The following is a 15,317-nucleotide window of genomic DNA, read 5'->3' on the forward strand; positions in this document are numbered from 1 at the left end:
TAGATGTGAAGTAGTCTATCACAGAACAAAGCAGCATTTTCCCAGTGGTCTCCCGAGCATAACGGGGGTGTGTGTGCATCTGTTGTTAGAGGTGCTTTTCCTGGGGCTAAAAACCACCTTTCTCTGGAAGACTGTTATAAGGGCTAGTTTTTCCTGAGCCTGTCCTTCCTGCCAAACACAACTTCATGCTTCTTCATCATCTAAAGGGCCTCTCCCCATCCAACTCCAATTCCAGCCTGTTCAAACTAACCCCAGTTTTTTTCTTTCCATAAAACAAACAAAAAACTGAATTTGAAAAAGCCAAAAATGGCAGTGAATGAATACAATGTCTATCTTTGGAATTAGAGGACTTCTAGTTGGCTGATTTTGTATTATAAAAAACATCCTGATTGCATTCTTATATCTAGATGAGGCTATTTGCATACAAAGAAAGAAAAACATGTTTTTTTAGCAAAACCTAAGAAAAGAAAACATGTGTTCTGATATTTCTAATATTTGTGACTATTAAATCTTATTTTGTTACTCTTACTTAGACAAATCTGTTTAAATTAATCCATTAGAAAATAAAAGTGAAAATTGGCAGCAGAGAAACATGTATATGCCTCATACTAGTCTCAGTCACTTAGAGAATACTTGGTATTTACCAGACACAGGAGCACATACCTGTGATCCCTGTAAAGCAGGATGATCTCATGATAGAAGACAGCCTTAGCCACTTAGCAAGATCTCCATTGCAAAATAAAAAATAAAAAAGAGCTGGGGATATAGCTTAATGGTAGAGTATCCCTAGGTTCAAATCCCAGTACAAAAAAATAAATAAATAAAAGGAAGGAAGGAAGGAAGGATGGAAGAAGCGAAGAAAGAAAAACAGAATATTTGCTACTTGAAGGTAGAGCAAATATTGACTATTATAGATCATTGTTGACATGGGTCAGTACAGTTTTTTTCTGATTCTGCTCCCATTAGTAAAGTTTCCAAGATAGCAGAGCCATGTTTTAATTGAAGAGTGGCATGATAGAAAGACTTCTTCCTCAGCTACAGCCTTGTCTGTTTCTGGAATCCCTGCCCATCTCCCTCCCTTACCAGCAATAGTAACTTTGAATTTAAGGGTGAAGGAATTTATCAAAGGATTATTTGTAGACAACTGAGTACAGATGAATGATTGGTTTGTTGATGCTTTCTTTCCCTATAAAAATGAAAATTAAACCTAAACATTGATTTTGATCATCAGGAATGTGATACTACCTTCAAGGACTTATAACTTTACAATACCATGTCTGAAGTTTATATGAGATATGTTCAGTCACTTCATGTGTCCTAATGGCTGCAGACAAGCTAGAATTTCCTCTTTTATTTTAAGTAAAAACAACAACTGCAGCAAGAATATAAAACTTTCCATTGCTGAGGAAGGATAGTTAAGCTTGGTATAATCAGCAATCCCTCAAACATAATAATTAGTCAAGACTCGATCTAGGTTTCTACCCGAATCTGCTAGGTATGCTGGGGTTATACATTATGAGCAAGATGCAGATGACCATGACTTCACCATAGTCAAGACCATAAGACTGGCAGATGATTAGGGGAGCTTTGTGATGTCCTCCATGTTAGTAAGGACACTCTGAGTTCAAGAACGGATCTCTCCATTCTGTAGTCCTGGAACTTCACTTATCAATATAACCAGGAGCTATTAGATTTGAGGACAGCAATGCTCAACACAGATTGTACAACAGAATCAATCATCAGCAGAAGTTGAAAACATATATATGGCCTGAAGTCATCTCTGAAATTCTGAACCAATGCATCTGACATGAGTCTCCATGTGCGAGTGTTTCAAATGACTTAAACACAGCCTATGTACAGCAGTCCTAGATCACAGTGTGATGCAACTAACCTTTCTTTCCTTCTCCCCACCCTTTTCTCCACCCTGTCTTTCCTCCCTCAAATGTCTACATCCAGTAGTCAACGTCTTCTCTTTTCAAAAGAGAAATTTACTTGGAAAAGCAAAGTTAGGTTATAAAATTGCTAGCAAACAATAACTCGGTGGATTCATTTAAAAAGCATTTGTTAAGTCTTTACTGTGTGCTCATCAGAACAAACATCACTAACAGAGCTGAAAGAAATTTTTTTTTCACTGCAGTTACTGGGTGTGTTTCTCTGTACTATTCTATTTTCTATTTGCCAGCTCCATCGATTCATTGTGTTGGCCAGTTAGTGTAGCCCTCTCTAGGATAGTCCTGAAAAAATACAGACCCTTCTTCTATCCTCTTTTACCAGACCAAGAACATGATTATGTAGTTTCCTTTCAAAATAATTTCATGACTTGATACATTTCCTAAATTTTCAGATTTTACTGTAATTCCTGAGAGAGGAAAGCACCTTAATCATTAAACTATTTGCATTTCAAATTCACAGGTGTGATCACCCAGGAAGATTGCTTGAACTGAGATAATCCTATTTGCAGAATGACCTCAATCTGAGGGTGGACCTTCCCTATTCTGGATGAGTCATTCTCACTCATCTCAGATTGGAGAAATTGAAATTTATTTTATTCGGGGACCTATAACAATTCTGTTCAGTTGGGCTACTCTGAAAACATATTATGCAGTTAACAGTGAATCCCTCCCCTTAGAAGTCACTCCTTAGAAACTCAAAGAAAAATATGGAGTTTCATCCATATTTTCTCTACTTTTCAATGCATTTATTTATTTTTTATTTATGGTGGTGCTGAGGATTGAACCTAGGGTATTCTACCATTGAGATACATCCACAACCTTTTTATTTATTTATTTGTTTGTTTGTTTGTTTGTTTAAGATAGGGTATCACTAAGTTGCCTAGGTTGGCCTTGAATTTATGACCCTCCTGCATCATCCTCCCTAATGACTGGGATTACAGGTATGTGCCATCACACTCAGCTTCATAGTTACACTCCTTTTGTTGTAACTATCCCTTATTTGATGATTTCTCCCATTATAAATCTTTCCCCTGGAACTCTTTCCTAAATTTCAGTCTCAAGTCCAGCTGTTTCCTCTCATCTGTACCCAAGTGACCCATGATGATTAGTCTTCCCTCCACATGTGCTCTTCCTCTTGGTGGCAATGCCAAGTACCCAATGTCTCAAGACAGAAACCTAAGGGTCATCACAGATTGATTTCATCCCATCCTAGCTTTTCTTCAACCCCTCCACCCCTCTGAATAAATCACAGGTACCTCTTTTTTTACCTGGGAACATCTCTCATGTTCATCCTGTTCTCTCCTTTCCACTTCAACAGCCTTAGCTGAGAGTCTTACTAACTCTTGGGGTCATATTGTAATTGGTCTCTCTGACTGTAGTCTTTTTATTCTTCATTTCAGCCCAACAGAGCCACACAAAGAATATTTCTTTCTTTCTTTTAATTTATACATGACAGTGGGATGCATTACAATTCTTACTACACATATAGAGCACAATTTTTCATCTCTCTGGTTGTATACAAAGTATATTCACACCAATTCGCAGGCTGGTAGACCAATGCTACAGAATAGAGGTCACAGAGACTAACCCACAAAACTACAATCATGTTATATAGACAAAGGTGCCAAGAACATGCATTGGAGAAAAGATAGCCTCTTCAACAAATGGTGCTGGGAAACTGGAAATCCATATGCAACAAAATGAAATTAAACCCCTATCTCTCATCATGCACAAAACTCAACTCAAAATGTGTTAAATTCATGGAACTGTACATTAAAAATAAAGTTTATTGTAAGTTAAAAAAAAAGCAGGCAGGAGATGATGAAGTCTTAACTAAGGTAGGAATTTAAAGGTAATAGATTATTAACTGAGAGGAGGAGATAACAGATGATTGCCAGAATTCTTTAAGGAACTCGATGACTTCTCTTTAGTTACATCATTTTTAAAAATTTGTTCATTTATTCCTTATAGTTTATGGAGAATCTAATATTAAGTTTGCGGTGAATCATATCAAATTTCATTATAAATATTTTGATGCATTTTCAATGTTTCAGTATTTTTAGTGATGGTTTTTAAAAAATATTATTTAAGAAAGAATTTAACATGGTACAGATGAAATTTCAAAGAAAAAAAAATACAAATTAGAAAAGAGAATTCTAGGTGGCATATACCTGTAATCCCTGCTATTCCAGAAACTGAGGAGGGAACATTGCTTGTTTGAAGTCAGCCTAGGCAATTTAATAAGACACTATCTCAAAATAAAAAATAATGTAGCTCAGTGTGGAGGCCCCTAGGTTAAATCCCCAGTAAAACACACACACACACACAAACAAAAAGAAAAAAAAAAAGAGAGAGGTTCTACTAAAATGTTAAAGGTAAGTTGGATAGATTATTGCAAAATTATTCAGGGTTAACAACTGAGCATAGAGAAGAGGATACAGGGAATACAGGTAAGTACAGGAATGTTCTTTGGAGGGAGAAAAACTTGCTCTGGATGAACCCAAAAGTCAAACTGGACATAAGCCACATGAACCAAGCATCTGGCTAGGTTTAAATATAGCTAGATGGAATTTTAGCCAGTTTAAACAGAAGATTACACAAATGGGTTAAGAGTATAGCTCAGTGGTAAAGTGTTTGTGTAGCATGCTCGAGGTCCTGAGTTTGAGCCCCAGCACTGTAAAAAAAAAAAAAAGACAAAAAACAAATAAACAAACAAAATGTAGTGATATCATGTATTCAGATGTTCTGTAATTTTGTATATAATTCTATACTTTTATTCACAATCCCAACCACTTTATAGATAAAAATCAGCTAACTTTTCAATCTAATTTAATTTTAATATAATTTACTAATTTAAAAAAATGGAAATAATATCTTGTTTTGATAAAAATACTTGAACTCTCAGAGAGTTCCTTGTCCCAGAGAGATTGTCCAGGTGTATAGAGGAAGGTGTGTGGTGTGTGTATCCTTGTGGAATTGGTGGGAAAGGACAACGTGCTTCGTGTTGGTCCTCTGACTAATACTGAGTGTCTGCTGTGTTTTAGAGGTGACCGTTATCATCCGGAGGTGTTTGTCCTGATGGCCTCCAGTCTTTAAGATCTGGTGTCTTCAGCTTCCACATGGCGTGCTAGAATGCCCTTGGTGACGGTCCACCTCTTCTCTTTCACCTTCTCTAATGACCTCCGGACTATGGTTCCATCTCCCTTCTCAGTCATTCTCTATTGGGTCCTATTTGGTCAGCTAATGAAGTCATCATCGGAAATTTATTTTCAAACATTGCCTTTTTAATTTCTAGAAGTTCTCGTCTTTTTTAGTTTTGCTTATTCCTATATTTTTGTTTATTTGTTTACTACTGGGGAGTTAACCCAGGGGCACTTTACTACTGAGCTGCCTCCCCAGAACTTTTTTATAGATTTTTAGAGACAGGGTTTCACTAAGTTGCTGAGGGGCCTGCTAAATTGCTGAGGCTGAGCCAAAGGCAGAATGTTTTCTCTAATATGCGGATGCTAATTCACAATAAGGCAGGGGGCACTAGAGAAGAATAGCCGTTATCTTAGATTAGGTAGAGGGAAGTGAAGGGAGGAGACATATATATGTTACTACATGACCAATATGATTCTGCAACACATACACTCAGAAAAAGGAGAAATTATATCCCATCTACATATGATATATCAAAGTACATAAATCCATTCTTCTGTCATATAAATAATTAAAACACATTTTAAAATTAATTTAAAAATTAATAAATTGCTGAGGCTGGCCCTGAACTTCCAATCCTCCTACCTCAGCCTCCCAAGTTGCTGGAATTACAGGTATGTGTCACCATACCCAGCCCCCTATATGTATTTTTAATTTATCTTTCAAACATATTAAGCTTATTTTCAGCATTTGATAAATGAAACCGGTTAGTCTGTCAGAGTCTGCCATTATTATCTGCTCTTTGAAATTTTCCTTTATGTTCTCTCCTCATGTGTTTTGAGATTTGTGACTGTGAGTTGCTCATATATTGGGATAGGGAAGGGGAGCATGGGAGGAATAGATGAGTTCTAGATAGGGCAGAGGGATGGAGGGGAAAGGAGGAGGCAGGTGATTAGCAAGGATGGTGGAATGTGATTGACATCATTATCCAAACTACATGTATGAAGACACAAATTGGGTGTCAACCTACTTTACATACAAACAAAGATATGAAAAATTGTGGTATATATGCATAATAAGAACTGTAATAAAAAAACACAAAGTACATGTATAAAGACATGAATTGGCATGAACACACTTTATATACAAAGATATGAAAAATTGTGCTCTATATGTGTAATAAGAATTGTAATGCATTCCACTATCTATCGTGTGTTCAAAAATATAAAATCAATTAAATTTTTTTTAAAAAGGAATTTTTTTGAGTCTTAGATTGAATTTTCAGTCCTCTAGAGGAGATTTGTGTCTACTTCTGCTAACTACCTGGAAATACTACCAACTGAAAATTACTTAAATTCTCATCCTGAAGACATGAAATCTACCGGCTAATTTTTCATAGAGCCCTGATACGATTATAAGTTCTCAGTGAAGAGTCACCCCCCGCCCCTATTTTTCAGACCGAAGGTTTACATGGCAGGTCATATCATACCTCTTGGGCAGAGTAAAGTTTTTTTGTTTTGGTTTGGGTTTTTTTTTTGTTTTGTTTTGTTTTTTTGCCCTTTCATAGAGAATGAAGCCATTTGAGATCCTTTCTTTCTACAAAGAAAGATCTTTCTTTCTACCTCCCACCTTGGCCAAGCTCTGAGGTTTATCTTTACATCAAGTGGCAGACAGGGAAGTTCAAGGTCCCCTGCTGAATGACCAAGAAGCCATCTTTAGCATGTGCTTACTTACTTCCCTGGGCTTTCATGTGCTTGGTGAATCCTTTGCTTTTGTGTCATCTCAACGGAGCACTTTCATTCTGTCCAAGATTTTGCTTTAGTCCAGAATATCATCCATGGTAGTTACTACAAAATACCATGGAAAACATATCCTTTCTCTATCACAAATAAGAATAAACATTTACATAGTTGAGGTTTTGAATACTGGGGCTTTGGAATCAGACAAATGGAGGTCAGCATTCCAGATCGCTGACCTATTATGGTATGGCCTCAGTAAATCTGGCTTGTTCCTTGGTTGTATTTTATATGGAGGGCTGACTTCCAGAAGAGTACTGCTGATTGTCTCAGAAAGGTTTAACTCCAGACTCCCCATGAAAGTACATCATGTGACCTGTGAAGGTCACATGCTATTTGCCTCCTTGCTATCTGCCCCAAGTTTCTTAGACTTTTTAAACTCTGCCTTCCTCATTTGTAAGATGGATATAAGAATACTCTCAGCTCTCGTGTTCATAGTATATAAGGATTAAAGAGATCCTATTTGTTAAGTACTTAGCAGACTCCCTGGTGTACATTCCTTTTTATAAATTTTCTGCATACTCTTAAATTTTCCATAGACATAATTCTACTCAATTAACTAAACAGACATTGATATCATGACTACTTTGTCAAAAGTTCTAGAGTTAAAATAGTAAATAAGACAAAGTTCTTATCCATGGATATTTCTATGCTAAATAATTTTTTCCATAGGAAAGAGAGCTAATAAACTAGGTAAATAAACTAGTAGAAATGAAAAAATTGCTTACTGATTTTTTACAAATAAATATGTAATGCTGGGTAGTAATCAATGCCATGAAAATAAATAAATGAAACAGATTAGAATATGTAAAATGATTAGATAAAGGATAGTTGCAATCTTAAATAATATGGTCAGATAAGGCCGAAGGAAGGAGTGTTTGAGTGAAGTCCTGAATGAAATGAGGAAATAAACAGAAACATCAAAGGGGAAATGAATCTCAGACAGAGAGAGTCACAAGCACAAAGATTTTGAGTTAGAGACTCTTGTCCTAAAGGGAAACATTAGGAAGGTGAGATGACTACAGCAGAGTGACAAGAAATGAGAGATTGGAAGGAACCAGATGAGGTCGGGCCCTGTGAGCCATGGTATAGAGGTTTCCTTTCATTCTGAGTATAAAGGAAAGTCTTTGGAGCATTTTTACAGGGAAAAGGCAGAGCTTGATTTGTATTTTAATAAGATAACGAACAATAGGAAGAGAGCTAGTTAGGCCAATGGGAAACCAGTTAAGAAGCTTTGGGCCATCCGTGTAAGAGAGAACACTGCAAGTTTGGGCCAAGGTGGCAGTTATAGAGGTGCTTAGAAGGGTTCATGGTTTGAAAGTAATATTCACAGAATTTGGCACTAGATATTTACACAGGGTTGATGTTTGGACTGAGCAAAAAGAGGAAAATGACATGGAGAAGAGTGGGAGAGCACTGAACTTATTAGGTAAGGAAATCAAGTCCCCAAAGCCAGGCTCCAGTGACCTACTTCTTCCAGCCATTCCCGATCTGCCTACAGGTACCACCCAGTAGTTTATCCAAATTGTTAAGTCATCAAATGGATTAATCAGCCGATGAGGTGAGAATCCTAATAATCCAGTCTTTCACTTCAGAACATTGCTACATTGCCTAACACATAACACCCTCCTGAAGACTTAAAGCATTGTATCTGGTCTACAGAGTTTCTTAATAGCAACTTCTCACCAGAATGAGAGCTCGAGGTTCTTGAGTGTTGGGTTCATGAATTATCTACCTTCTTTATTCATGGCACCTTGCACACAGTAGAAGTTTCAAAATGGTGGCATTAATTATGGTTTTTACTTGAAAATCTAAAAATAAAATAGTCTTGGTTTCTCTTTCCCCATACTTTCCTTTGTCTTTTTTGTTGGGGTGTGGGGAAAGCACAATGTTATGTTAAGTGACTATTCTACCCTTATAATAGTCTTCCAGTCTGTTTACTCGCTCGGGGCACATTGTCACCATGTGACAGGACGTGTGTGCTCCAAAATGACAAAGTGTGTGGATTCTAGCCAGCAGGATCAAGAAAATGCTTCATAAACAAGGCTGTAAATAACATCTGGGCTGTGCAAATACAGGACCCAGTAGCTTTTCCCTTTGGTGGTTGTTTTGTTTGGTCATAGCCATCTCCCTGTTGACCCAAACAAGTCAGGGAGCCACAGTTACAGCCCCGATTACTTCGAGATAATTCTTGTTGCCGATACTATGTGGCAAGCTGTCAATGTGAAAACCAGACCCCGAAGAGTGACATTGCAGGAAACCAGTGAATCATAACAGGGAAGAAGAAATCAAAAAATTTGATAAATTAAGATAAAAGCTTCAAGCCATGAGGGAAAATAAAACTGATAAATACTTTGCTTGTCTCAGAGCACAGAAAATACTTAATGAGAATAATTTAAATTGATAGTAAAGTTTTCATCTAAGTACCTCAAGCCACAAATTTTCATGTAGGCATTCATCAGCTTAGTATTCAATTAATTTCTTTCTTTTGCAGTTGATTCATAGACTATGGTAAAAACATTCTTTAAGCCAAGTTCGCTGATGCATACCTGTAATCCCAACAAATCAGGAGGTTGAGGCAAGAAGATTGCAAGTTTGAGTCCAGATCTTATTTTTATTTTGTTAAATACAAATTTTAAAAAAAGAGCTGGAGATATGACTGGGGATGTAGTGCCCCTGGATTCAATGCCAATTATTTAAAAAAGAAAGAAAGAAAAAGAAAAAAGAAACACCTTTAGCTAGAGGAAATTACTCCAAATAAAAGATTATTGTGATTTTTAATTCTTGAAAGAAAACTACACTGTAAATATGTAGTGCAGAAAATTCCGCCTTGACTACAGATACAAACTTCCTGGCAACCTTGATGAGTTACATAATCGTACCTTTTATGGATGCAGTAAGCGGTTCAGAAATAGGGGTATGAGTTCTTCTCAGGGAACCATTACAGACAAAGGCGACTTTGAGAGAAAAGCAATGGGACCTCACAGAGTGGCCCTGCTGTCTCCCTGTCTCAAAAGGTGAGCCAGAAAAGAATCTTTTGCCAATCACACCATATCTCCACTAAGTCGTTGTCAAAATTACATAATTGAGAAGGAAGAAAGAAGTGCTGGCAGTGTTGGGTGGGCGCCAACCCCCCCACCCCCACCATGGGCTGTTGACTTCATCCAGCTGCCTGGACAGTAATCTGCAGCCCCAGTATGGCTGAGGTCTGGGTACCATGCCCCTGGGAAACTACCCAAAGTGCAGCTTCTTCGCAAGGGCTCTGGAAACATTACTTTGTCCCTGATTCAATTCTATTCAGAGATATTGGTTAACTACTGTGCACATGGTAAGACATGAACGTGGCTCTGGGCTTGGGTGGGGAGATCTGAGTCCATTGTCACATTTTATCACTTACCACCTATGACCTAGGTGGATTGCTTGATGATCTTCTCAGTGTGTCTCTGCATCTATGAAATTGGCGGCAGTGCACATTTGATACCATAAGTGTATACTGCACTGTGTTCAATTTTTCCATTTCTTCCTAGTTTCTGGATTAGGTGTTATCAAAAAAATAAAAGCAATTTAAATCAGGGCTGTAGTCCTCAAAAATTGACTGTCTCTCCAGGCATGGTAGCACTCCCAACTCAGGAGGCTGAGGCAGGAGGATCACAAGTTTGAGGCCAGCCTCAGCAATTTAGGCCCTAAGCTACTTTTGCAGAAACCCTCTCTCAAAATTAAAAATAAAAAGGGCTGGAGATGTGGCTGAGTAGAACACACCTAGGTTCAATCCCCAATACCAAAAAATCAAAATTAAAAAGAAAAAGAAAAAGAGGGCAGCGATACTGGCCTAACCCCAGGGAGAATTTTGCACGTGTACCTGGAGAAAACATGAGGGGCTCACCCTAGTATTATTGTGAACTCCGATCTCAGTGGTACCTGCAGGAGTCTTCGAATTAAACCAATTGCCCAGGGGATTCCGAAGCATTCTGCTGCAAAGCTGGCCTCACTCCCCGTCTGCTCCAGGAATGCTGGCATTTTAACAGAAGACTCCTCAGACATAAGATTCTACATGTATTTCAGGAATTATGTCATGTCATACTTCAGATGTGGGGGACTGGAGAAAGCGAGGGAAAGAAAGGGACCCTCTCCTCTCAACCTTCTATTCCATTGTAAGATACATGAGCCCTGTCCACAAAGCCCATGTAGCAACCTTTGTGCTATTCTTTCTTGCAACTAATCGCTTTCTGCTTTGCATTAGACATTCTGTATAATTTATTCTCTCTGTGGTTTGGTTGTATTCCTCAAAGTGCTTGGCACATAGCAATGACAAATAAATGTTGAAGTGAATTGATTGGTGCATAAACACAATAACATATTCATTCTTGCCAACTTATCCATAAGTGCTGAGACCTAAAAGGAAGGGAGGATTGTACTGGAAAGAAAAAGGAAGTGTCTCTTAAGCTGCCTTGGTCAACAGCAAAGTATTTTTGACTCATGAGGGATAATTTCCCTAGGGAGGAGAACAGCACGCATTTCTCTGTCTCTCCAGGAAAGGACTGATTGTTGAGATCTTGAAATGCCTGGCTCTATTCTGCCAAAATCATAAACACACCACAGGAGATGCTGGTGGAGCTTATTTACCAAAACTATGTTTAAAGAAAGGAAAATCAGTAATCGAAGTGGGTTGTCCTCCAGTGATACTTCATGCTCAAAACTCCAAGCAGCTGGGATCTCAAGATCTCAGCAGGGAGCTGAGTGCCCTTGTCTCCTGCCTTGAGTTCTTTCTGGTAGAACATTTCATCAAACTGCTAGGCTGGGCTTACGCTGGGTCGATTTCTAAAACCAAAAACTGTATAAATAGCAAAAGTTTTAAAAGGCAGAATCAATGGAAGAAGCCAAGAGTTTATTCTTAATATCTCATGTGTCATTCAAGAGATTTTTCTAGGTATGAATTGCTTATTTGGAATCTAGGTTGGCATTTGCTGAGGAGAGATATTAAGGTGTAATTCCTACATCCATTTCAGGGTCCTATCGTCTAGGCCATTTTGAGGCCAGATTGGCTAGGATCTTGCAGCATTTCACAGAGGAATGTGTTCTTTGCCAGGTGAGAAGGCAAAGTAGGGTCTCATGTGATGAATTTGGAAAGATGATTCCGATAGCGTTAAAGTGCAGATCTGTTGTTATGGAGGGGATAACTTCAATAGGAATAGATAGCAGTCACTTATCCAGAGTGTCAATTAAGCTGTTTTAGGTGAGCAATTCCCAAGATTCACTGCCAATCTGAAATAAATATAAGTATACATTCAGACTGGTGTCAGTATCACTTGTACAAATACTTATACATTTGTTTTCTCCTCTTCTGGAGAGCCTGATTCAGCAGGATTGTGGTTAAACCCAAGAATATTTTTGAAGTTCCCCAAATGATTCTGAGGCACAGCCAGGCTTGGCAACCCCTCTGTCCATAACTAACATTGTCCATGTGTAGCCAGGTGAGAAACAACCCAGAGACCACTTTGCATGTTACCAAAGGAAGGATATTGCCATTCTCTGGGCTTTTTTTTTTTTTTTAATGCAGGGGTTGACCCTAGGGCCTCATGCTTAGACAAGTACCATACTACTGAGATGCATCCCTGGCCCTTTTTATTTTTTGAGACAGGGTCTTGCTAAGTTGCCCAGGTTGGTCTCCAACTAGCAATCCTCCTGCCTAAGCCTCCTGAATAGCTGGCATCACAGGCACCCACAACCGTTCCTTCTTTCTCCAGTGCATTTTCAATATCGAGAAACACTTCAGGTAGTGAATTAAGTTTTGTAGAAATATCCATGTGCTTTGTGCGTACACACACACACACTCACACACACACGCACACACATGATAGAAAGAAAAACTCTAGATTTGATTCAACCCATTGCCAACCAAATTCTTTCCATCCACTGAACTTCCTCAAAATTCTTTGAAGTCAACAATTACTTTGTTCTCAGAGGAGTCATTCTGTGGCAAGGAAAATGTTGAAAGTTTAGCAATGTATTAGGACTTTCCAAATCTGGAGCATTTCAAAATATTTATCTGTGTGTTGTTTATCCTTTTTTGGTATTTAGGCTTCTTTCCTTTTAATAACCAGAGGACAATCTATGGATATTAGTCACTTGGAATGCACAATAAAGATAGTAAATTTGCCAATGGTGGTAACAAAAGGCAGCTATACCTATAAGTGACTTCCTTATCAATCTACCCTGTTCTTTTTCAGAAGCACAGATTTGCTTAGTGAATAGAGAGAACCTTCAGCATGGTGCCTGAAACCATTCTTATTTAGTAAATGAGCTGTGTCAATTGGTCTTCTTTTCATTAACTCATTACCAACCCACTTCTTCTGACAGACCATCATCAATGTTCTGAGGGAGTATCTTACATATGCTCTCTTTCTATCTTCTAGTATTACTGTTCTCTGACCCCTTGTTTTATTCCACATAAGTTTGTCCCTGACTCTTACAGAGTAAGAAATCTTGAAAAACATCTCCACTGATAAATATGTGGTGTTTTTTTTTCTTTTATATTTTCTTTTAGATTCTCCATTTACAAGAAGCCACAGATCCTAATGTCAGTTTCCTGTATTGCTGTAGAATCTCAAAGTGGGAGGATTTCACTTTTTAAAGATTCCTGCTCTCTGCAGAAGTACATCTCTAGCCATATTCCCTGCTGTGGCTGGATGTACTCTTGACATAGCTGCCCCTGCCCTTTCTAACCTGCATCTCCATTCTATGATGCTCTCTTGGCCTCGCCATCCCACTCCAAACGGTGTTGAATCCATGGATTACAACCAATCAGGTCCCCGTTAGTATGCTCCATGTTTTTTGCCCTGTAATAGATTAGGTGATGATGTTTATACTAGCTTAGTCATTGATAATCCTGATGATAAAATAGCTTTGGTGTCTCCCTAACCATTCATGTTCCTTCAGTGAATGCTTCCACTGGATTCCCTCATCACAGCACATCATCAATCAGCCTCTGCCTATCCCAGCAAAATTCACAAAGCCAGAGCATGTGTGTGTCTGAACCTTTGGAAGAAATAGACAAATAACCAAAAGAGGGACATTTTTAATCTGTTTTTATTTTACTATCCTTCCATGTCCACCCTCTCAGCACACACACTTTCTCTCTCCCTCTCTCTCTCTCTCTCTTTTTTCCAAGAGCTTTTGAAATTTTGTTGGGTTATGCCCCTGAGGCCAGCAGACAGGAAATGAGAATTGGATAGGAAGAAGCTGAAAACATCTCTTGCAAAGTTTTTGTTCTGTGGGGTATGATAATTTTTCCACTTAAAAATGCTTTAAAAATAGACCAACCAGGAAATAGTGCTATATATAGAAAAGACTGTCATTCTTAATATTTGTATCTAATTATTAATATTACTACCAGTTAAAAACCACTATATTTATAGTCTTCTTGATAATGACTTTCATTTGATCACCTGAAAAGTTTACAAAATAGCCAGATGAATTTCCTTGCAGTGTAATTCCAGGGATGACGGTCTAAGGACAGTCTTTCCTTTTGAAGAAACATGTCCCATAGAATTACAGAGCTTGAGGTTTATTTCTTTTGTTTTTTATTTTTTTCTCTTTTCTTGTTTCTTTCTTCCTCCCTCCCTCCCTCCCTTCCTCCCTTCCTTCTTTCCTTTCTTCATTGCTGGGAATCAAACCCAGGGCCTCATACATGTTAGGCAAGTATACTACCACTAAGCTATACTCCCAGCAAAACCTTTTTCTCCCACGTATTTTTTTAATTGGTTCATTATAATTGTACATAACAGTGGTATACATTGTTAAATATTTATACATCCACACAATATAACAATATAATTTGGTCAGTTTTGTTCCCCAGTATCTCCCCATTCCCTGCTTCCTCCCTCCCCCTGGTCCCCTTCCTCTACTGGTCTCCCTTCTGTGATTCCCCCACCTTTTCTTTCCTCTTTTCTCTCAAGCTTCCACATAGGAGAGAAAACACATGACCCTTGACTTTCTGATTTTCATCCAAGACTTTTTCAAGCCATTCACTTTTTTTAACTTTACCTACCAGAAAGAAACAGTTTTCAATGATTTTGATCTAAACACTACCTTACTAATTCTAGTTATGATTTTAATATTTCCTAATTCCTTTGGTTTTCTTTAGGATTTATGCATTTGCTCCCCAATATATATTAAAGTGGAAAAAAATAAAGACAATAAAGGGATTTTTTTCCATAAATATCTATTCTTTTGTTTGACACGATTTCCTATGTACTATTTTGGTGTTCAAATATCCTTTCTTTTTGAAGATTACAGACATGATAGATGTAAGATTTATTGTCCTCCTCTTACAAAAGAAAAAAACCTGACACTTCCACATTTGTCCCCAAATTTAATTTTGAAATTTAACTTGCTAATACAATACAGCCCTCCTAAAAGCAGCGCTCTG

This window comes from Marmota flaviventris, chromosome 6 (genome assembly GCF_047511675.1).
Source record: "Marmota flaviventris isolate mMarFla1 chromosome 6, mMarFla1.hap1, whole genome shotgun sequence".
In the NCBI taxonomy this organism is placed as follows: domain Eukaryota; kingdom Metazoa; phylum Chordata; class Mammalia; order Rodentia; family Sciuridae; genus Marmota; species Marmota flaviventris.